This window comes from Moschus berezovskii, chromosome 24 (genome assembly GCF_049115385.1).
Source record: "Moschus berezovskii isolate FMDL1 chromosome 24, NW_MosBer_1.0, whole genome shotgun sequence".
Classification (NCBI taxonomy): domain Eukaryota; kingdom Metazoa; phylum Chordata; class Mammalia; order Artiodactyla; family Moschidae; genus Moschus; species Moschus berezovskii.
The window spans coordinates 27482715-27506148 of record NC_142483.1 but is presented as its reverse complement, the minus strand read 5'-3'; the positions used below and the strand labels follow the sequence as shown (position 1 = coordinate 27506148).

Genomic DNA, 23434 nt, shown 5'->3' with positions numbered 1-23434 from the left:
AGCTGAAAGCAAGTTGTTTAAAAGTTATGAAGAGATGGACTTCTCAGCATAGTTTCTTCCATTACATATTGAGTCCAGAAAAAGCCTTAAAAATAAAATATCACTGGAAATTATTTGTCCAGAGATATCTTCAGAAGATACTTGTGCCATCTCAGGATATACGGAAAAAATAACACAGAAGATCACCAACAACCACTGTACTCTTTTTCTTCTGTTTAAATCTGTAATAAACAGGCATCACTCATTTCCTGCTCTTTCTAATAGGATCAAGTGGCACATTTTTATATGAAATAGTGATTTTATGAAAAAAAAGTATTATTTTGTAACTTTTCTCTTAGATCTTTGATAACTGACCTAACCATGGTGAAGATGTAAAAATTTCATACTTTAGTTTTAAAAAGGCAAGCCAAAAATATTCTATGATGGTTTATATCAGTGGAGATCTTTTTTCCCCACTCAATCAAAGAAAACAATATGAGAATATCCACACCAGAGCTCATTTCATAGCTTCAAAGCTTTCTTTGGCAGAGATAAATGAGGACAAAATAATGCTTTTTATAATTGTGTGTCCATGGTTAAGTTTATTTGCCTCTGTGCCACAAAGCCTAGACTTCCAGGCATATATGCTTTATTTTTTTCCCCAGGCCAGACAAATTAATAAAGGATAGTCCATGAGTTCTTTGGGAAAAAAAAAAAGGCTTTGTAAAAATGCATGGCAGCTTCACAAAATGTGTTGAACTCTGATGTAAGGATACAAGTGAGTTGTTTTGTTTTTTGTTCCACGAAACACCTGTGTATTTTTTCAATCTCATAAGCACAATTTGTGTTAAGAAATACAAAGTGTGAAATGAAAAAGTAAAAAAAAAAAACAAAAACAGTAATCTAGGGGGGAAAGTCCCTCAATATTTTTATGTGTTTTCCTCTAGAAAATACACAGTTGCATCACAAAATTGGAGTCATGAGAAGCAAGTCTTTTCATCGCCTTATTCCCTGCCTATCTTGCTCTTTACCAAAGGACAGTGATACATAGTCAGTGAATCAGAGGCCAGGACACATTCTGTATATGTTACCCATTCAGGACCCCTGAGCTCCAATAATTTGCTGATAACCTTTCTAATATCAGCTTCAGTTCAGTTCAACTCAGTTCAGTCGCTCAGTCATGTCCGACACTCTGCGACCCCATGAATCACAGCACGCCAGGCCTCCCTGTCCATCACCAACTCCCGGAGTTCACTCAAACTCATGTCCATCAAGTCAGTGATGCCATCCAGCCATCTCATTCTCTGTCATCCCCGTCTCCTCCCACCCCCAATCCCTCCCAGCATCAGACTCTTTTCCAGTGAGTCAACTGGTCGCATGAGGTGGCCAAAGTATTGGAGTTTCAGCTTTAGCATCAGTCCTTCCAATGAAGTCATCACTAAACATTCCTGGACATTACTTTCCTCTTTGTCACATTTATTAATAATATATTCTTAACAAATACAAAATGAGATAAAGGGGAGAGATGGAAAACTAAGAAGACTTGTTATCATTTGATTAAGGTATCCATTAAAGTTAATTTTTGCCCAGATAAGTATAAATACATACCTCTGCCATAATTCAAGTATGTGTCTCACAAAATCACTCTCTTGTAAAAATTTTATGTGCAAAAAGCAATATTTAGCTTAAGTATTTCCATCTGGGTAAAGCTACCAGAGGATTAGCTTAAATCAATCCATAAAGACGCAAAAAGTGGGAAACGTCTTAAAGTTTCATTCCAAAAGAACTCCACAGACCATTCATTTTCACATATTTCAAGGCAAACTAAGTTTAATCTATGGACTTATACAGTAATTAAGAAGGTAACATTCCCTTGGGTGTAAATTTTCTCTTATAAAATTAGGTATGCATTGATAGGAGCCATGGACAGAAGAGAGACCAAAATACGGATTTAGTATTACGCTTGTCTATGAACTTATTTACAAAACAGAAATCAACTCACTAACATAGAGAACTTACAGTTACACGGGGAAGGAGGGTTGGCAGGGGATAGGTTGGGAGTTTGGGAATGACTTGTACACACTGCTCTATTTAAAATAAAATGCCAAAAAAGGGCACTTGTTTGAAATGGCCATGTTTCTATTAAGAAATTGTTATTGTTGTTGTCTAGTTACTGACCTGTGTCTGACTCTATATGACCCCATGGACTGGAGCCCACCAGGCTCCTCTGTCCATGTGATTTCCCAGGTAAGAGTACTGGAGTGGGTTGCCAGTTCCTTCTCCAGAGGATCTTCCCAGCCCAGGGACTGAACCTGTACCTCTCGTATTGGAAGGCATATTCTTCACCACTGACCCACTAGGGAAACCCATTAAAGTATTATCAAACATTTAATCATCAGCTATCTTTTTGGCAAAGGAAATAATTAACAGAAGAATTCCACTCCTCCCTTTGGTATTTTGTCACTTTCTGCCAGCATCTCATTTTGTCACAATCTCATTTAAACTCCTACCAAGTTGTCATCATCAAAACATCAAAAAAAAATTTTTTTTTCAAAAATTAGCTGAATTAGGGATCGTATAATGTATTATTCATGCAACACGAAAGCTTCATTTCTGGACAGTTCACCTGCAGGAGATGCATTAATTGGTGTAGAGAATCTTGCTGCCTGTCATGACATTTAGCATCAAGTGGCCAATCCCTCACAGAGAAAATCCTGAATTTCTTCTCTATCCAGTGCATGTAACCAATAAGGAAAATTAGCTGCTGAAATTAACGAGGCCCATGAAATGCAACAAGGTCTAGGTCTCTGCCTAGGGGAGGAAAATTCTTCTAGAGTGCTCCATTTCAGCCCAAAGGGACTGTTCCTTATATCTGCTATTCTGATATTAATTAGGGTTCTCTTTTAATTTCTAGTAACAAATCCCTTGATATCCCTATTTCCTATTACAATTCACAATTTTTATATTAAACTTCCTGTTCCAATTAGTATGTGGCTTTTCTCTTTTCTAACTGGACCCCTACTAATTCAACATCTTTGGGTATACCTTTACTTTTTTATAATGAGTGAGAATATATTTGAAATTGAACAAAAACCAACAAAGAAGTTTTAAAACAAAAAACAATGGGAAGGTAAGAAAAGTACAAATTTTAATTATATGTATATGATGAGATCACCTACATCTAAGGTGTGTCATTCACCAGTATTTCATGAATTACATTCAGAAATATATGAATTCATACGTACATACGTCTGATGTTATCCACATGCACCTGATGTGTAGATAGCATTTAAAACAAACCAACTTGGTTACTTAACTGCTTAAAGATTAATAGTCTTTATTGTCTAACTTGTACTACAATATTAACATATGCTAGAGATGTTATTCATTGGCTTACTGTTTAGTGAACACAATCTAATTTTGATTAGAGCATCTAATTCATCACTGAGATTCCTATTGAGGCCCCATTAATTCCAGTGCACTTTTTATGAGCTCCTGTTGACCCAGTCTCAATGATCCTCCATAAAGGATTCCATGACCATGATCTCATGAGAAGGTGCTGCTGCTTCTTACATTACTCAGCTCAGAGGTTCAAAGAAGCAGTTTAAGTGTTGATGTTCTTCCACGAAACCACAATTATGTAACCAGGCAGAGACAGTCTAATGGAGGAATAATTAAAATGTACTTTAAGATGTACATTTTCCCATGAATGATATTAACTCTGAATATGAAAAACTGCAATTAAAACATTTGGTCCAATACAGAGGCTTTCAACAGCTCTATGATTTTTTTCCCATTATGTACTTTGTTAGTTAATATCAGCCTCCTGAGTAGGTTGAGACCTACTCCATTAATATCTCCTTTCAGCCCATCTATTGTTACTGTAACTCTGCCACAGAGTACAGTATCAAAAAAATGAAAAGGGGTGACTCTAGCCTCAACTCTGTATTTTGCTATGTAAGAATGACATTTCTGGGGTTTCCCTGTTGGTCCAGTGGTTGACTCTTGTGCTCCCAAGGCAAGGGGTATGGGTTCGATCCCTGGTCAGGGAACTAAGATCCTGCATGTTTCATGGAGTGGTTAAAAAAAAGAATGATACTTCCTAATTTTAGTAATAATAGTAATTATAATTTTATTCTAAATAGGCTAGTTTATGGAAATATATATATTTAAAGTATGAACTACTGAAATCACCTATGACCAAAACAATCTTTCCAATTTTTTTTTTCCAAAAAGCTTATAGAGTATTATCCAATATGCCCTAAGGAATTACAGGTATAAATAATTAAATGGCTTCAGAATTCCCAACTTTTTGAAATAAAGTGATCCTTAAACAATACTTTACTTGTTTACAATACTTTTTTCCTTGGTTCTACTTGGTTCTACTTGGTTCCTTGGTTCTACTCTGCTTAACTATGAGCTTTCAGATGATCAGATTTTATCAAGCTTCAAACATACAGAACCTGGTAAACTGACAGAGAAATGGGATGCTGTGGTGGTTTCTCTGCTAATGTATATAGCAGTTCATTAATTAAGGCTCACAGCTGCAGATGTCAAAAATCCAACAAAGACCAATTCAACCAAATAAGGGAAATTTACAGTCATCTAATGGAAAAATCCTAGAATAGATCTAGTTTCATAGGTGACAATAAGATAATCAACCCCCATGATAAGGAATCCATTTTCTCTTTGCCATGCATGTGTGCTAAGTTGCTTCAGTCGTCTCTGACTCTTTGGACCCTATGGACTGTAGCCCACCAGGCTCCTCAGTCTATGGGATTCTCCAGACAAGAATGCTAGAGTGTGTTGCCATGCCCTCCTGCAGGGGATCTTCCCAACGCAGGGATTGAACCGCATCTCTAATGTCTTCTGCACTGGCAGGTGGGTTCTTTACCACTAGCGCCACCTGGGAAGACCCTTCTGTTTGCTATATATCAGCTCTGTTTTTGTGCTTTGTCTTCACACCGTAGAAGTCTCAATGCATATGGTTGTTCTAGGTAGCTCCAGGTGTATGCTCTCCCAGTTTCAAGCCTAACAGAAAGACAGTTTCCTTTTGCCAATCTACCTAGGTAGGTGCCAGGTCTGAGTCTCACTGCATACTATGGGCCACAAGAAGATTTGATTGGCCAGGCACATTTGATACGAAGTAGGACTGGCACCAATCAGATGATAAAGTCTACCCACTCTTTGGGAAAAATGGAAATAGGTGTTTTACAGACATAAAGTTCTCAGATTTCTGCCAATTGTAATTTATTTTAACTAGGTACCAACTTACAAGGTGACATTTAATCCTCATAATACCACCTTTTTTTTTTTAAGGATTATTATATGTGGTTTAAGGATGAAACTGTTGTTACTCCAAAAACATTTCAAAACCATACCCAGAATTCATAGTTACATGTTAGAGATGCTACAAAACAGAGATAAAGATAACAGGTCATAAGGGCTTCATCTCCAAAATGCTTTCCGCAGCTAGCATGGTACCATATAGGATGGAGAGGTGTTTAACTAAAAGTAAATCACTTACATTAATTTAAATAAATTAACACTCTGCCACACTGAACTCAAAGTTTCTCTACAGAGTTGTCATATTTGAGGCATTCAAGCCCTTATGACCTATACAGAAGCAGCAAATAGCTCCTTCACCTTGAACTAAGATGAAAATGCCTATTGGCCTTTAAGAGCTAAACGGTATAGTGTGTGAGTGAGTGAATGAGCGTGTATGTGTGTGTGTGCGTGCATGTGTATGTTGTGTGTGTGCACACATATGTATGGGACAAGGAGCCAGGAATGAATGATTCAAGTATTTAATAAAGACCTTAAGTGTTCATTTGTGTGTCGCATTCACTCCTTTCACAAGTATTTACTGAGCGGGGCCACTATGCCAGAAATTCAAAGCAAGTTGCTCCAAATAGACACTAAAGGTACACTGCTTGAATTAAAAGTGACCTGTCTGCCACTTGGGTTTTCACCCTGAAATTTTCAGAGACTGAGTAGTCTGAGGAAATCTAAGTGCATTTATCACAACTGCCATAAATGCTAATTTTTGTTTTGAGTGTTTTTTTTTAGCTTCCCAAGGCTGAAAGTAATATATAAGAGAAATTAACCTGCTAGTGACAAATGTGGGCAGAGATGACTCCACTTAAGAAGTATGAGCAGAGCTTTTAAGGGCCGGGTGACAGTCATGAGGGGGAACCCAGGGCAGGATCACTTGAGTTAAGAGCCAATCTTTTTGTAAATAGAAAAATGGAAACTGTGGCAGCACAGTAGGGCAGAAGAACTGGTACTTTTTAAATATTTTAATTGCACCCAGGTGGCTCACTGGTAAAGAATCCGCCTGCCAATGCAGGAGACATGGGTTTGATCCCTGGGTCGAGAAGTTCCCCTGGAAAAGGAAATGGCAACCCGCTCCAGTGATCTTACCCAGAAAATCCCAAGGACAGAAGAGCCTGGTGGGCTACAGTCCATGTGGTCGCTAAAGAGTCAGACACAGCTTAGCGACCAAACAACAACACAAATAGCTGATAAATCCTAAATACTCTCTGGGTTAGCACTGACAATTTTCTCTCTGAAAGAGTAGATACTCAACACATGATGCTGGCATTCCTCTAGCTCCCTCCTACCCCATATTTATCTTCAGGGGATTTTAATGTATAAGAAACCTGAATCTGTTTGAGTGGAATCCTGCCAGAGAAGCAACTCCCCTCTGAGAAGACTTTGACATCCCTCACCACCCACCAAATCAGCATCCAGCTCCTTTTTGTCGGAGGCCAATTCCAAACGTGGTTTCCAAACATCTGCCATCACTGTTCTTTGATTTCACTTTCAAATGCCATCCTGGGGAATCTGTTCACACAATCACCACCCTGGCCAATAACCCACAGAAATATCAGCTGCTGGGTAATCTGAATATACTCTTCCATCCAGTGCCATTTGTTTCATAGAGGTACAGAGATACTCAACACAGCGAGCTTCGGAGCAGTAAGCAGAGCTTTCTGGACACTTTCAGTGTGTCTGACCCTTCTTTCCTGCCTTGCATTTCCTCATCAGTACAATGGGAGTGATTTAGTGCTCTGGGAATAAGGTATCAGGGTCATCACAAACTGCAGGGAGATTTTTCTGTACATAAGCTCTGCTTTGTGAAAAATATTAGGTCCCTCTGGTTATAGACAGTTTCTTTGAGATCTTTTAATCCCAAGAGTCATAAGACAGAAGCATCCCCATGAATCTTTGTGATGTTGGTTAAAACTTACGGCTGTTCAGATCTATACAGACAGAAAGTAGCTTAACAATTGTGGGGGCTAAGGTGAGAAGAGGTAGCATTTGCAAATAGGTATGAAGAATCTCTTTGGGAAGATGGGAAGGTTCTAAAATTGGAGAGTGGTGATGACTGTGCACTTTGTAAATGTGCTAAAAATAATTAAATTGCACACTGAAAACAACTTCATTTGATGGTGGATAAACTGTATCTCAATAAAGCTGTTAGCAAAAATAAGAATGATTGAGGGATGGATAGACTGACTGAAATGTGGTAAAGCAAATATAATAAAATGTTAAGTGCATGAGCTACATGTTGGTAATGGGTGTTTATTGTATAATTTTTGTATTTTTGAGTATTTGAAATGTTTACAATAAAATGTCAGGAAAGTATATTACAAAAATTGGTGTCTATGCACTTGGTGGAAAGGATTAGACCTTCCACTTTATATATCTCTATATAAATGCACAAATACATGCATATATTTAAATAAACAAAGATGTGGACAAAAACATCCTTACTGTCTCTGAGAAAAATACAGTAAATATGATAAGATTCTTGAGGTTAGAGATGGTAGTCAGTAGAGAAAGACTGAAAGGTACTTACAAAGAAACCTCCATGTATTTGCTGTTCTAAGGATTTTACATACATTATCACATTTAGTTGTCATAAATAGCTGTTTGAGGCAGGCACTATAAATATCTCCATGATACAGATGAAGAAACGGAGGATTAAGGGGTTTTAAATGCACGTATAAGTGGAGGAGTTATCGTCTGAAATAGATCTGACTTGAAAGAATTAACAGCACAACTTTGGTGTAATAGATGCACATTATTAGGAGCTGCTAAATTCATGATAATGATCTCAACTCTATTAGTTTTCTTTTTACCCCATCCACCAAAAGGTAAGATTGATAATTTGAAGAAAAAAATAAAAAAACTTGTCACTGTATTACAATGAGTTTGGCCATGCTGTATTTCAATCTGTATTTCCACATTTGCAAAGTAGTTTGCAACACTGGAGTGTTACTACTTTGCTACTGTAGGGGTACTTGCCCCTATTTCAATTATAAATGAATGGTGAAGAGATGATATTTTAGACTGTAGAGCCACAGGTATATTTTCTGTTTTAGAGTTAGATATCCTACCAAGAATTTACATATTTTTCCATCTAGCTTATAAGGATATCTTATACGTGTTTATTTCACAGAGGTAAAATTTGTTTTTTTTTTTTCTAACACTGAAAAAAATAAGAAAGAGCAATAGAAAATCCTAGTTATGTGCCTGACTGCCAATAAAGAAATCAGTGAAGAAACATTCAGTGTGACTTCCAAATCTACTGCATCACAAACTGTTGCTAAGACTCTTGTGCTTACTTTGTTCAAAAATATAAAGTCAGTAGCCAAGATATCTCAACTTTGATGAATATCAAGCCACCTGGTTTTTCAAAGTTGAGTTAGATGCCATATTGGGAGGGGGCAGAGGGCAGGCAGCCATGGGGTTAAAGGAGAAAAAGCAAAACGCATTCGCCTGGGGCAAGCCTTTGGCACATAGTCCCCCACAGCATTCCCCTTTTCCTTATTTCTCCCAATTCTTCTCCTTCCTTCAACTTTCACTTAGCCACACACCTGCACTGGGTCTGAGACCCAATGCAGGTGGAAGAAGTGTGCCATCCTGGTCTTTTTCCCTTGCAAACTTAACATCAAATCAGATGGTTTTATTCCAGTCTTGGTATATTTCCCTGAGAAACCAAGAACCATTGCTTTCAAGTCAATTAAACTTGTATATACTGAGAACTAGTGATGTTGAGCCAGGGGTAGACAATAAGAATGAATCTAGTTCTTGAAACATTCATAGAATGATTGGGGAGATGGTTGAACCAGAGCAAAGGAAACAAGTAGAGGTACAGAGCCATATGTTACCACTATATAGAACAGAAACTGTATGGTGATAACATTTATTTTCCATAGAAATATTTTTAAGTCCAGTTATCATGCTACCTTGATATTCTATTAGTTAATATTTATCAGGGGTTTACACCATTTCAGATGACATGATGATTCTTTACATGCATGATCTTGTTTTATTTCCACAGTTAACTAATCAGGTCACTACTTTTATTTTTTCCATCTTTACACATGAGTGAACCTCAAATACACCTGCTGAATTAGGCTGTGGTCTGTCTTGCCATCCTGGAGACCTAGCTGCAAACTAGAGACTAATCCATTTGTCAACCTGTCTCTACTTTCAGCCTTTTGCTGTTTTCTTCACAAAGCAGCTTCGAAAATAAAGTACGTGCTCAACTTTAAGTTACAGCTCGAGATAAAAGATTTCCTTCTGGGGAATCACTTTTCACTTATAATGTACAGACCTTGCTCCATGGAGCATCTGTGGTGGGAAAAAAAGGATCATTTTAATAAAGTGAAAAACCCCAGATGCTCCCAATATTGAGTGATAAATTCACACCCTGTTTGGGAATTCACCAAGGATTTAAGCCAGATCTGCAGAGAGAAAGTTAATATCGCTGACCAAAGTTGGGGAAAAAATATAACACTCTCTGCTATAATACAGAAGTGATCTGTATTGTGTGTGTGTTTTTTTTCCATTTTCCATTCAGTCTTACACTTAGTTTTGCCCTTTGATGGTCTTTTATGAGTGAGTATTTCCCCCAGTTGGCTGCGTGGAGTCTTGCTATGTGGGAGGTGGCATTCTGAGTTTGAAATACTCATCTTCCAAGTTCACCTGGAGGTTGGCTGTCTCCAACTTGGCAAGGCATAAAAGGACCTGGCTGAGTTCCAGCCCCTGTAATTATGTTCTAATCTGTCTTCATCCCCGCTCCTCATTGTTCATGTAATGTTTTTAAAGCAGCTTAAACCACAATTTCATTGCTTTTTAGCAGAAAGGGAAATTAATGGATGTATTGTGAGATTATCTAATGACATATGATTTATTTTTAGTTCTACTCCTGTTATATGAAATCAAAACAGATATTGCTCGGATACAAGCTAATCTACCTTTAAAAAAAACATTTTTTCTTAGGAAATATATTAATTTTGCAAATAACTAAAAATTATATATTATATGATTACATATTATATGGCATGCAATATTTGAATATGTCAGATTGACTAGATATGGCCTCTTGCCCACCCCTCAAAAAAATCTTGAAATAGTCAAAGACTAAATGATACCAGTAACAATGACCACTTGACTCCGGACTCACAGCAACTCAGTGTTCCATTCATTTGCATCTTGGCTCCTTCATTCCAATAATAATTCTGTAAATGACAGAGGACGCATCAGCTTCTATCGTGTGACCCACAATACCTAGGACAGATTGGTACACTTTGCTCCTCCAAACTCCTAGTTGGCTTCCTGATGGCACTCCTTGGTGCTCATTGTCTCTTCCAAGAACTGTTTCCTGAAGAATAGGCATGATGGGTGTGGTCCAAAGAGGAAGCACTTGCATCAGGAGGGGCTGAGTTGGAAGTGACCAGTCTCTGAGAATTACTGGATCTGTGACTTGGGTCAAAAACCAAGATTTTTCAGACTTCAAGACAATGAAAATAATTCACGGTCTGTCTTCCTCTTAGGGAAGTCCAGAGTGTTAAGTGAAATAAGTATACACTGAAGTATCTTGTCAAATGCGCTCTACAGTGGAAGCTAAAGTGAAGAAGGCCAAAGGAGATGGGAAGGAATGATTAAGATCTCCTCTCCCATTTAAATTAAAAGCTTGTTGAGGTGAAGGATAATATATCGCAAGTTTTATTTTTGTTAATGCGTGTGGCTCAGTGGTAAGGAATCCACCTTTCAAGGCAGGTGATGCGGGGTTCCATCCCTGGGGAGGGAAGGTCCTCTGGAGATGGGAATGGCAACCCACTACAGCATTCTTGCCTGGAAATCCCAATGGACAAAGGAGCCTGGCAGGCTACAGTCCATGGGGTGGCAAAAAGCTGGACATGACTTAGTGACTAAACACGTGTGTCTCTCCTCTGTTGGAGCCTCACAGAAAGAATGACATAGATGGGAGTAAGCAGTGAGGAGGAGGAGGGCGAGGAAATATTTTGAAGTGATAATTCATATACCCATACCAGACTTCGTCCCTCAGAAGCATAAGAACCATTCCTCTGAACAAGTGACACAGGGACAGGAATCCTGCCGTTCTGATAATATGGTTGGTCCCGTTTCTCTGTTAATGAACATGACAGAGTGTCAAACACTTCTGAGCTTATCAGTCTGCTGAGGAGTAGAAAGCATTTGTACATGGCATGAAATCATTTCATTTTGAGCTGTAACCTGACTCCTTGCTTTTAATTGTCTAATCAAGGAATGCTAAGGAACAGTGTGGAAAGGTGGGCTGCTTGACACCAAGGAAATCACAGTATGTTTCCATCCATCTGTCTGTCTGTCTTTGAATGTAAGTAAATTGAACTCTAAAAATAAAACTTGAATTTTCATTCTTTTTAATGACCACATGCCAAGGGAGTGCTTTGATATAACTACTCCTTTTGGTGAAACTATTTTTTCAGTCACATCACCATTCTATGCTGTCAACTGACATATGACAATATCTTTTCTCTCCATTTTGCCAGATGGTTCCCAGAGAATTTTCATATGAGTTATGTTTATTTGATTCGGTTCGTGGCCACCCTGAAATGCAGGTATTATTACTGTTTCCCTTTCAGAGATGGGTTATCAGAGGCTCAGCAACATTAGAGAACTTGTTCAAGATTCCACACCTTGCCCAGTAAGAACAAAGACAAAAAAGAATTTAAGATGTGGAAAGTCAAGCTTAGAGAAATGAGATAGCCTGCTTGAAGTCTCACAGTCAATAGTAGAGGCAAGACGTCAACCAAGAGACTGACTCCCTGATCTACTCTCTTACCACACTGCCATGTACTGTGCAAAATGGATGCCTGATACAGCGCCTGGCATGTGGCAGGTGCTCAGGGAATATGCATTTCTTATCACTATTGGCAACCATGCCCTGAGGCAGAGAGGGCAAACATATTTAGAGGAGATGTGACCTTTTCAAGGTCACCAGCTGGCCCTCCTTCCGTGGGACCATATTGCCACCACAGGCAGGAACTATAAGGTGATCTATTTTGACTGTTGCTCTCTTGGATTTGTTTGGTGGAGGTCAATTTAAAGAGATGATCCTGTAATAGTCACTATAAATACATGAGCATAAGATCCTGATTAGAAATTATAGGTTGTAATGAAAACTCCTACTTGTGTCCCCTCACACACATAAGACTGTGTAAGTTGAACCCAGAATATAACTGTCACCCAAAAGGAAATAAAGTGTCAGAACCCAGAGGTTTCTGAAATGTGAAACATAATTACAGGCCCATTCACCCTGTCTTCCACCACCTGTCCCGTTACAAATCTAAAGTCTCCTCTTTACTACTGACTATGAATACAAGTGAAAGGCCTTTCAGGAATCATTCAGGATAAAAGGCTCATTTTAAAGACAGGGAGACTGAGGTATGGAGCAATGAAGGGCATTAAAAATGAGAGCTTGTGAACCTCAGCACAAGGGTGACTGGTGGCCAGTCTTTCTGAATGAAGCTCTGTTACCAAGAGTGTGCTCTACCTGGGAATGAAAGCCACAGGCCACAAAGTTTGTCAAGAAACAACACATACCTCATATTTGATACCTCTCTAAGTCTGGATTTCTAAAATGCCCAAGGATTAGCCACAGAAACTAAAATTAGCAGCCCTTTAGCTTAGATGACACACTTTTTAAAAACAAAAGAATTAAAATTTATTTAAATTTTAATTTAAAATTTGATTTCCTTTGTCAGAGCGGAACCCTAAAGAGTCAGTGTAATCTCTTGTGTTTGAACTTAAACTTATTAAGTTGGGGGTCAGAGTATTGGGAAGGAAGAAATCCACTCAAAGAAGAACCAGTGCTAGTATTAATCTTAATTCTTTTGTGTAAGCTTGTCTTAAATTTGCCTACATCTACCTTTATTCACTGAATGTGATTTGGACATGCATTTAAATCTCTCTAAAGTGTTCTAGACTTTATGTCAAATGTGAGCAGCCAACCAGAAAACATTGTTCAAGAAGGGAGATATAAAACACTCTAAAATACTAGCAGTTTGTCAAGGCTCACATAGTTAATGGCCATAAAATTGGTGCTCAATAAATTTTACTCTCATTAACTACATTCTGGAAAAAGAAAACAATGGATTAAGGTTTAATCAAATTATTTAATGTTGAGGCATTCACAGAAACATGACCCTACTGCCTTGTACTCAATTTTAAATACAGATATTAAAATAAATCAGTTTGAAACCCAGAGAGCTTTGATTCATCATAAATTTCAGCCCAAGGCTGCTAATAACTTGGGTTGTGTCATGAATTGTTTTCCCTGACTGGCATCCATCATGGCCCCAGATCAATAATCGTTACTGATACAATCCTGCCATTTTTTAAACTTCCTCATCCTGTCAGTGGGCATGGGGAAAAAACTCTTGAATGGCTAAATGTTTGGGACATCACTTAGGAAGCTTGGGGGACAGCTTGCATGCTATCTACCTCTTTGTAGAGGAAAGTCTGCAAAGCCAGATTTTTATTCCAAGGGCATGGCTATGATATGAAATGAGCATGAGAATCTTATGTGTATATATGTGTGTATGTGTTAATCATTCAGTCGTGTCCGACTCCTTGCAAACCCCATAGACTTTAGCTTACCAGGCTCCTCTGTCCATGGAATTCTCCAGGCAAGAATACTGGAGTGGATTGCCATTCCCTTCTCCATGGGACCACCCTGACTCAGGGATCAAACCCAGGTCTCCTGCTCTGATGGCAGACTCTTTACCATCTAAGCCAGGGGGGAAGCCCAATTTATGTGTACAAATATACACCCCTTGAACAAAAGAAGTCATGGTTTTAAAGTTGCTTCATCTTTATGGCTCAGTTACCATGGTTGTAAATACTGGATGACTACTGAATAACACGATGTGTATAACGTGCTTAGCATAGTGTCTGGGACATTAGTAAGTGCTCCCTTCTTAAAAAAACACTTTGAGTGGAAACCCCAGCTTGCTGTTTAGCAGAGATTTCCTTCCAAGTGTTTGTGAAAATTTTGAAAGGCTTGGTAAGTTATCTCACCCTTAAGTACTTTGGAAAGGCATTTAAAAAATCATCTCATAGGCCTTCAAGGAAATCACAATGATTATGTTAGCTAGTAAGAGGACCACGCATCCCGATTACCTACTGTAATCACCAAACTTGGGTCTGAAAGTCTTGACTTCTTTCCAAGGGGAAATCAAGCCTTAAGGATAAAAATGAATGTGATCATTAAGGATGCTCAATAGAATCTGAGTTATATTAAAAAAAAAATACTCCTCATTGTTCAAAAAAAGTCTTAAGGTATGAGTTGGAGTAATCATCTGTCAGGAATTAAGACTGTAAGAGAAAATGATGCTGTACAAATAAACTCAAGGAAATTAATTCAGTGACATTAATGGATCAAATAGATACTGAATACCCTCCAGGTGGAAAAAAAAAAAAAAAGACAAATTAGGCTAGAAACAGCAGGGTTGAGAAGGCAAGAAAATATAGAGAAAAGTAGCCCTACTCATCAAAGACCTCAGAAGCCATCAGAGAAGGAGACAATGAGGTAAAGACCAACTCTAACTGCCTTTCTTTAAACTCTGCAAATAAAGATCTATCGGAAGAGGAGATGGGAAGGACAATATAGTGCTTTCCTCTCTGGCATGAAATTTATCTTATGAAAAGAACAATTATCTAACAGCAGATTTCTTTCTCAATGACATCAGATAAAGTCTGCCCTAAAGGACGAGATGAACCCTGTCAGCCTTTATTCCTTAGGCTCCCTGCAGTTCTTCTGAAAATGCATGGTGCTGCATGTGTGAACTTTTCACTTGTAAATCAGAAGCACAAGCTTAAATAAGTCAGTCTTTCTCTTGCATTCTTCTCACCCTCAATAAAATCATGAAAATAAAAGTTGGAGGATTTTTGGCTTGCTCAGGACCAACCATTATTCATCTTGAGGGAATCAGCTCTCGACAATTGGCCCCAAAGCAACCTCCAGGTGTCATTCCCTATTATATTTCTGTGTTCAACAAACACACCGTGAATTCTCATTCTACTACACAAACCAGGAGCAATTTTTGTGTTCAGCTTATATGGAAAATTATTATGATTTTTAGTGGTGCATATTAAGAGGTTGGAAGAATCAGAAAGCACAGTCACATCCTATTTATTGTGTATTCTATTCATTGAAAATGTCCCCACTGTGTATTTGCTCATTCTCGTCTCTCTACCGAAATGCTCAGCTTGTTGAAATACTACATAACCTTCTCTGAAATGATTTTTAAGGACATTAATGTGCTTTCTCTCTTTTCAGTTTGACTTCTTTTTTTTTACTTTTTCCTTAATTGTCCGTGCATCCATTTGCTTCGAGGTAGAAGAGGCAGGGTGTCAGGAGTGTAGGGACAGAAGCAAGACGTGGTGGAGAAAGGTAGCTCTTTGCTTCTGTTATTAAAAATGAAAATAAATGTTGTTGCAAAACACTTGCCTTTCAGGCCAGGCTATTTTTTTGAGAAAATACAATTTAAATTATTTTATTTCTCCTTTAACATATCAAGAGGCAACCTAGTCTCTTTGTCTTAGGGTTTTATATAAAGAATATCCAGACAAAAGAGGAACAGGGACAAACCTATCCTTTTGGGGCCCTAGTAAATGATGGGAAAGAGAACAGAGAAGAGAAAGGGAGCAAAATTGGGCCTTAATTGTTCACTCCAGCCGGAACGCAATGAGTGGAGGTAATCAGATGAGCAAATGAAAATTGGCAGCTGGTACTGGAACAAGACAGTCTTTGGGCCGCTTCCCACACCAGTTTGAGGACACTGACAGGAGAGCAGGTAGAGGGGAGCCCTCAGACTTAGCCTCCCTGAACCACACTTGATTCTTGTGTGGTAGGGATAGGACTAGAGGCTGCTGAGGATGTGACTGGGGGGCTTCTGACAGGAGTGCAGTAGCAGGAGTAAGAGTTCTGTGACTCGGGCCCTAATGCAAACCATGGAAGCTGGATCTTGATGGAGGTCACAGGTGGTCTGCAGAGGCACCCATAGTGCCAGTAGGAACAAAGTAAGGCTAAGTCAGCCAGAAGCTCCATGCACTTGAGTGAAGACAAGAGAGACTAGTGAAGACTCCCAAAGCCAACAGCCCAAACAAGGAAGAAGTGAAGAAAGACTATCACTCAGGGGACAGAGGAGCCCAGGACACCATGACCCAAGGGCTTCAACTCATCTTCTCCATGAAGAGACGGAGAGAGCTGTGCTCGTCCACATGTGCACCATCCTGGAGAATACCTTGGAGGTGATGGTGGAAACCTGAGAAGCTGAATGTGTTTTCCCCTGGTCATTTCTGTACAAGGTCCTGAAATCTCCCTAAAGAGACTGTGGGAACAGATCAGACAAATTGTAAAACCTGACTGGACATTCCCCTGGAGTTGTTCGTCTTCACTGCACTAATGAGTGGGTAAAGGATTTAGGGAAAAGACCATATTAATTATAAACAGATTAAAGAAATTCCATCTTCTCTGCACTTTCAAGCTGTAGTGAGTATTACATTTGCTACCCTATTCTGCTGCCAGCCTTGGGACACATGCCCCCACATCTGTGGGAAAGCACTTCCTCATCTGAGAGCCACTTTCCAGGTGGCGCCGTGGTAAAGAATCCGTCTGCCAATGCAGGAGAGGTGGGTTCCATCTCTGGGTCAGGAAATGGCAACTCACTCCAGTATTCTTGCCTGGAGAATTCCACGGACAAAGGAGCCTAATGGGCTACAGTCCATGGGGCAGACACAACTGAGACTGCATATGTGCATCTGAGATTCACATGATCTCACTTACTTTAAAAAAAAAAAAAAAAAAGGAGTATAGTTGATTTACAACGTTGTTATTTTCTGCTGTGCAGCAAAGTCAGTTGTATGTATACATATATCCCCACTTTTAAAATTTTCTTCCCTTTTAGTTTGCCACAGAGCAGAGTAGAGTTTCACATGCTTACTAATACGTAGGTCCTTATTCCGTTCCGTTCCGTCGCTCAGTCGTGTCTGACTCTTTGCGACCCCGTGGACTGTAGCCTACCAGGCGTCTCCGTCCATGGGATTCTCCAGGCAAGAATACTGGAGTGGGTTACCGTTTCTTTCTCCAGGGGATCTTCCCGACCCAGGGATCGAACCCGGGTCTCCCGCATTGGAGGCAGACGCTTTAACCTCTGAGCCACCAGGGAAGCCCTATTAGCTGTCTATTTATACACAGTACTGTGTACATGCGGAGAAGGCAATGGCAAGCCACTCCAGTACTCTTGCCTAGAAAATCCCATGGATGGAGGAGCCTGGTAGGCTGCAGTCCGTGGGGTCGCTAAGGGTCGGACACGACTGAGCGACTTCACTTTCACTTTTCACTTCCACACATTGGAGAAGGAAATGGCAACCCACTCCAGTGTTCTTGCCTGGAGAATCCCAGGGATGGGGGAGCCTGGTGGGCTTCCGTCTATGGGGCCACACAGAGTCAGACACGACTGAAGTGACTTAGCAGCAGAAGCAGCAGCAGTGTGTACATGTCAATTCCAATCTCCCAATTTATCTCTCCCTTCCTTACCCCCCGCTATTCATAAGTTTGTTTTCTACAGCTGTAATTCTAGTTCTGTTTTACAGATAAGTTCATTTGTACCCTCCTTTTTTAAAATTAAAATTCCACAGATAAGTGATGTAGGCTATTTGTCTTTCTCTGACTTCTTCACTCAGTAGGACAATTTGTAGGTTCAGCCATGTTGCACTGACATCATTCAGCCTTGTAGTTAAGATACTATTTGCATGTTTATTACAAAATTATAAGCTCTTTGAGGGTACCTGTCCCAGTGAACATAAAATAGTTTTTCTTACTGAGTTAATAAATTAACTGAATTTAAAAGCTAAATGGCGATTTTTTCTAATTAAGACCGGTTGGTTTCAAAGGTCTAATTCATGCTCTACTACAGTTTGTATTGTCATTTGTGTAATTAAGCCACAGGTAAATAACACAATTAATAAATAACTAAGGGGCCATACGAAACTTATCAACTATCATATTAAATCTGAAAATAGTCGGAGAGGACAAAACTTCCTTATGCTTTGATAACTGCTGAAGATCTTGTTTTCAGTTTGCCCAGTAGGTGCAAGGTATCCTATTTGTTCTGGTAACAAACTACAATCTCCAGACTCACAACCAATGTTGAGCCCAACCTGGTACCTATCTGAGATAGGAGGCATTGAGGGTGGTCCCCAAGGTTCCTGATCCCTGGTATATACATGTTGTAGAATTTCTTCCCTTGACCATGAGCAGGATCAGTGAATATGATAGGATAGCATTCTCTGTTATAGATTACTAATCAGTTGACTTTGAGTTAATCAAAAGAGAGATCATCCTGGAGATGAAACTGACTGAATCAGATGACCCATTTAAAAGGTGAAATATGAGGGAAGCGTTCTCTGGCAGGCCTAGAAGAAAGCAATCAGCCACGTGTGAGAAGAGGGACCTCCCAGGGGCAAAGAGTGACTCTTATCTGACAGTCAATAAGAAAGCAGGTTGAAGGGACTGGATGCAGAAACAGGACTAGAGTAAGTGATTATATAGACACCTGTATTTATGTATAACTGTTATTGACAGAGCTGAACGAGAAGAGTCAGAGCACTATAATATCACTGCTTCCTAAGTACTGTGCTTTCTAAACTATATTTTGATATTCAATAATGTATATATTAGTAAACTACATTCACAGGTAGATTGAACTCCTCTTTGCTTTCTTTTATTATACTTCTTGTGAAATTAAAATTGTTTTAAAAAATGTCTTTGGGTTATAAGGAAACCTAGTTTGGTGTGGAATATAAATTCATTTCTCACTGTCAAGCCATGTCTACGATTTATACTTTTAAGATATAATAGCTGTAACCATATTTCCCTAGTGATAAAAAGAAATCCCCTTCGTAATCCCAACAAAATCCTAAAGTGCTAAAATGCAATGAAGAGGATTTCTAATGGTAAGTTATAAATCCTTTTAGAGAACATCTTGGTTTAAAATAATTTTTAAAAAAAAGAATGCTTCGGAATTAAGTAGTACTATTTAGACACCCTTCAGTAGTATCAAGGACACTCAAAAGGATTTCACATTTAGAGAAGATGAAATGAAGTTATATTTGTGATAGTTATGGACGGTAAGAAACCAACGTTATCAGAGAAACAACTGTACACTTTCAAAGTGTGACAGAAATTCAGGGGTCATTCAGTCAGTCCACCCCAAATTCAGATACTCCTTTACATCAGCTATTGCAGGCAGAAGAGATCTACACCTCATAAGTCAATATATGCCTCAGGTTAATGAAGCAGAAACTTAAGTCAGTGTAAGTGTTAACCTTTATATAAGTTTTGCTCCCCAGCACTCCAGAGAATAAGTTCTGTCTCTCTTCTATCTGGTTGCACTTTAATATTTGAAGGCAGGAGTTACTCGCTTTCATAAACTGGACCTGTATAGGATCAAGCATGAAGTTACACACAGATATAAAGTTACAAGACAGTGGGACTGATGAGCACATGATAGACTCTAAGACCAACAACTCCATGGAGTGTAGCCCGCCAGGCTCCTCTGTCCATGGGGTTTTCCATGTAAGAATATAGAATGGGTTGCATCTCCTCCTTCAGGGGATCTTCCTGAACCAGGGATTGAACCCACATCTCCTGCATTGCAGGTAAATTCTTTTACTGCTTAGCCACCAGGGAAGGTTCTCTAAAGGAGCTGTTGCTGCTGCTAAGTCACTTCAGTTGTGTCCGACTCTGTGTGACCCCATAGACGGAAGCCCACCAGGCTCCCCCATCCCTGGGATTCTCCAGGCAAGAACACTGGAGTGGGTTGTCATTTCCTTCTCCAATGTGTGAAAGTGAAATTATTCCCCAACAAGCATGTGGTAATTTGGGAACTAATCACAATAAACCAAGAATCTGGATTATCAGGACTACATTTTTCCCTTTTGAAAACTCTATATTACTATAGAGGTAATAATTAACCTCTATATTAAGAAGTCACATTTGATTCTCCTAAATGCATCATTCCATCAAAACATGGTATGAACTGAGACTTTAGAACAGCATTCATAGCTTAAAGGTACTTGTCATTCAATGTTGAGAAGATAACCTGAATTCTTCATCTATTTAAACACATGTAAATGGAAATTTTAGGACCCTTCATTAGGCTTCTACATTTATAATCGAAAAGCTGGAATTTTTCACATTGAATTAATGCTGGAACATTGAACCATCATGTCCTGCAGGATGCTGATTCAACTTCCAGGGAACATGTTGTTTAAAGACCTGAAGACATGGTGAGTGCTTTGGACCCTCCCCAGAAAGCCATACAAATGCAAACCATTTAGCCTATTTTTAGAGGTTTACTGTGAAGGGTATTCATTTTCCTCCAATCTAAATACCATTCAAAATAAAAATGATAATAATACATGCTAAAACATGTTAGGTAAAACACAGGGTTATCATGAAGATTATATGAGTTATTAAGTGCATTTGTCAAGAATGAAATAAATCCACACATGTAAAATATTTGGAATGTACATTATCTCACTTATAACAACTCTGTTAAAAAAAATTAACCTTATTTTTTTGAACAGAAAAACTGTGACTATAGTAGAGTTACTATATCCTCCATTCCAATTTTGCCATTATATATAATTATTTTTCATTAGTATGGTACATTTGTTGTAATTAGTAATTCAATACTGACACTTTATTATTAACTAGAGCTTAATCAAATTTTCTTAGTTTTATGCCCAATGTCCTTTTTCTGTTCTAGGACACCATCCAGGATCCCTATCATTTAAGCATCATGTCTTCTTAGGTTTCCCTTGACTGTAAGAGTTTCTCAGATTTTCCTTGTTTTTTCATTATCTTGACAGATTTGAAGAGTACCAGTCATATGATTTGTAGAATATCCCTCAATTTAGATGTTTTTCTAGTGGCAAGACTGAGATTACCGGTTTTGAAAAGGAAAACCACAGAGACCAAGTTTCATGTTCATCTCTCACAACAAAGGGACATGCTCTCAACATGGCATCACTGAGCATGTCAGTCTCAATCACCTGGCTGAGGTAATGCTGGCTCTGTGTCTTCACTGTAAAGTTACTCATCCTTGTCGCCCTTTCTACACTGTTCATTTTAGAAGAAATTGACTATAAACAGGCCACACTTAAAGCGTGGGGAGTTTTGCACCCATCTCCTTGAGGGCGGGGGGAATCTACATAAAGTATTTGGAATTATTTTACAGAGTAGATTTGTCTATTCTTTTCCAGTTGTTTATGTATTCCATTATTTGCTTATAGTGGCTTCCCAGGCAGCACTAATGGTAAAGAATCCACCTGCCAATGCAAGAGACATGAGAAACAGGGGTTGCATTCCTGGGTTGGGAAGATCTCCTAGAGGAGGAAATGGCAACTAACTCCAGTATTCTTGCCTGGAGAATCCCATGGACAGAGGAGCCTGGTGGGCTGCAGTCCATGGGGTCGCAAAGGGTCAGACACAAGTGAAGCAATTTAGCATGTATGCATGCCCCAAAGAAACAGGAAACACTGTGGACTCACAGATATATATTTTAAACTTTGGGTTACAATTCACTACTACTTTATTTTCTTGCTCAAATATTCCCCCCCAATTTTGCTCACTGGGAGTTCTTTCAACTGGTGTCTATGATCTTTTTTGACTCGGTGTGGGATGTCTGTTTCTTGTGCACTTCTTCACTTTCTAGCACTGTAAGATGTCCTAGGCTCATCTTGTTTATTTTCTGCCCCAATCCTTGATTTAGCCATTTCTTCAAAGATTCCTGGATTCTTTTATCAGATAGTGGCATTAGGAACCAAGATCTGAGCATCAGATGTACTCAGCACTAGTGCAAGAAAATACATGTGTGTTTAGGTGGCTCAGATGGTAAAGAATCTGCTTGCAATGCGGGAGACCTGAGCTCGATCCCTGGGTAAGGAAGATCCCCTGGAGAAAGGAATGGCAACCCACTCCAGTATTCTTGCCTGAAGAATCCAATGGACAGAGGAGCCTGGCGAGCTACAGTCTATGGAGTCGCAGAGTTGGACCCGACTGAGTTACTAACACTTTTCACTTACCATGTACACGTTTTTATACACATTTAACTCTTGTGGATACATCATTAGCAGCTAGAGTACAGTATTTATATACAGATTCTTTTACCTTTTGTTTCACAAGCTTTACTTATTCCCCAAATTACTTTTCACTGTTGTTTTTTCCCCACTCCTTTCAATGAGGCTATATGTTTTATTATAGTTTTTAAAATCACTTTTGCATTCATTTGGGGTTACCCAGACCTCTCAAATGACTTTTGTATATTTGTAAACATTAAGATATACTCTTTCTTTTGTAAGTTTCAATGAGTTTTGACAAATGCACAGTGTCATGTATCCACAACTGGAGAATCATACAGAATAGTTTCACCACATTTAAAAATCCCCTGTGCTTTATCTATTCAACCCTAAACTTCTCAGTCTCTGGCAATCGCTGAACTATTTTCTGTCTCTAAAGATTTCTAAAGTTTTACTTTTTATGAATGTCATATAGTTGGAATCATGCCTGTAAACTTTTCTTTCATGGAGCAATATGCGTTTCTTTTCTCTGTATCTTTTCATGATTTGGTAGCTCATTTCTCTTTATGGCTATAGTTCTGTGCTACGGACATATCACATTTTGTTAATACATTCACCTGTTGAAGGATATCTTCCAGTTTGAAGTGATTATGAATAAAGCTGCTATAAATATTTACGTGCACATTTTAGTATGAACATAAACTTTAGAATCAGCTGTGCATTTATCCAAGGGGCATGATTGCTGGGTCATATGGTAAGGCAGTGTTTAGCTTTGTAACATACTGCCAAACATTTCTCAAAGTGGCTGGGCCAGTTTCCATTTCCAGCAGCAGTAAATAGAGAATTCCTGTTGCTTCACATACTTGGCAGCAGTTGCTGTTGTCAGTTTCTAGGATTTCAACCATTCTAATGGCTTTATTGGCTATCTGTTTTGCACATATTTTCTCTAAGTCTTCAGTTTGTCTTTCCATTCTCTTAGCAAAGTGTTTCACAGAGCAGATGCTTT

The 23434-nt window shown here is 38.9% G+C and overlaps 1 protein-coding gene across 3 annotated transcripts in view; it reads right to left on the bottom strand.

Annotated features, from left to right (window-relative positions):
* Window positions 1-23434, bottom strand: part of TAFA1 (TAFA chemokine like family member 1) — a 622185-nt gene that overhangs the window by 390787 nt on the left and 207964 nt on the right. The window lies entirely within an intron of this gene.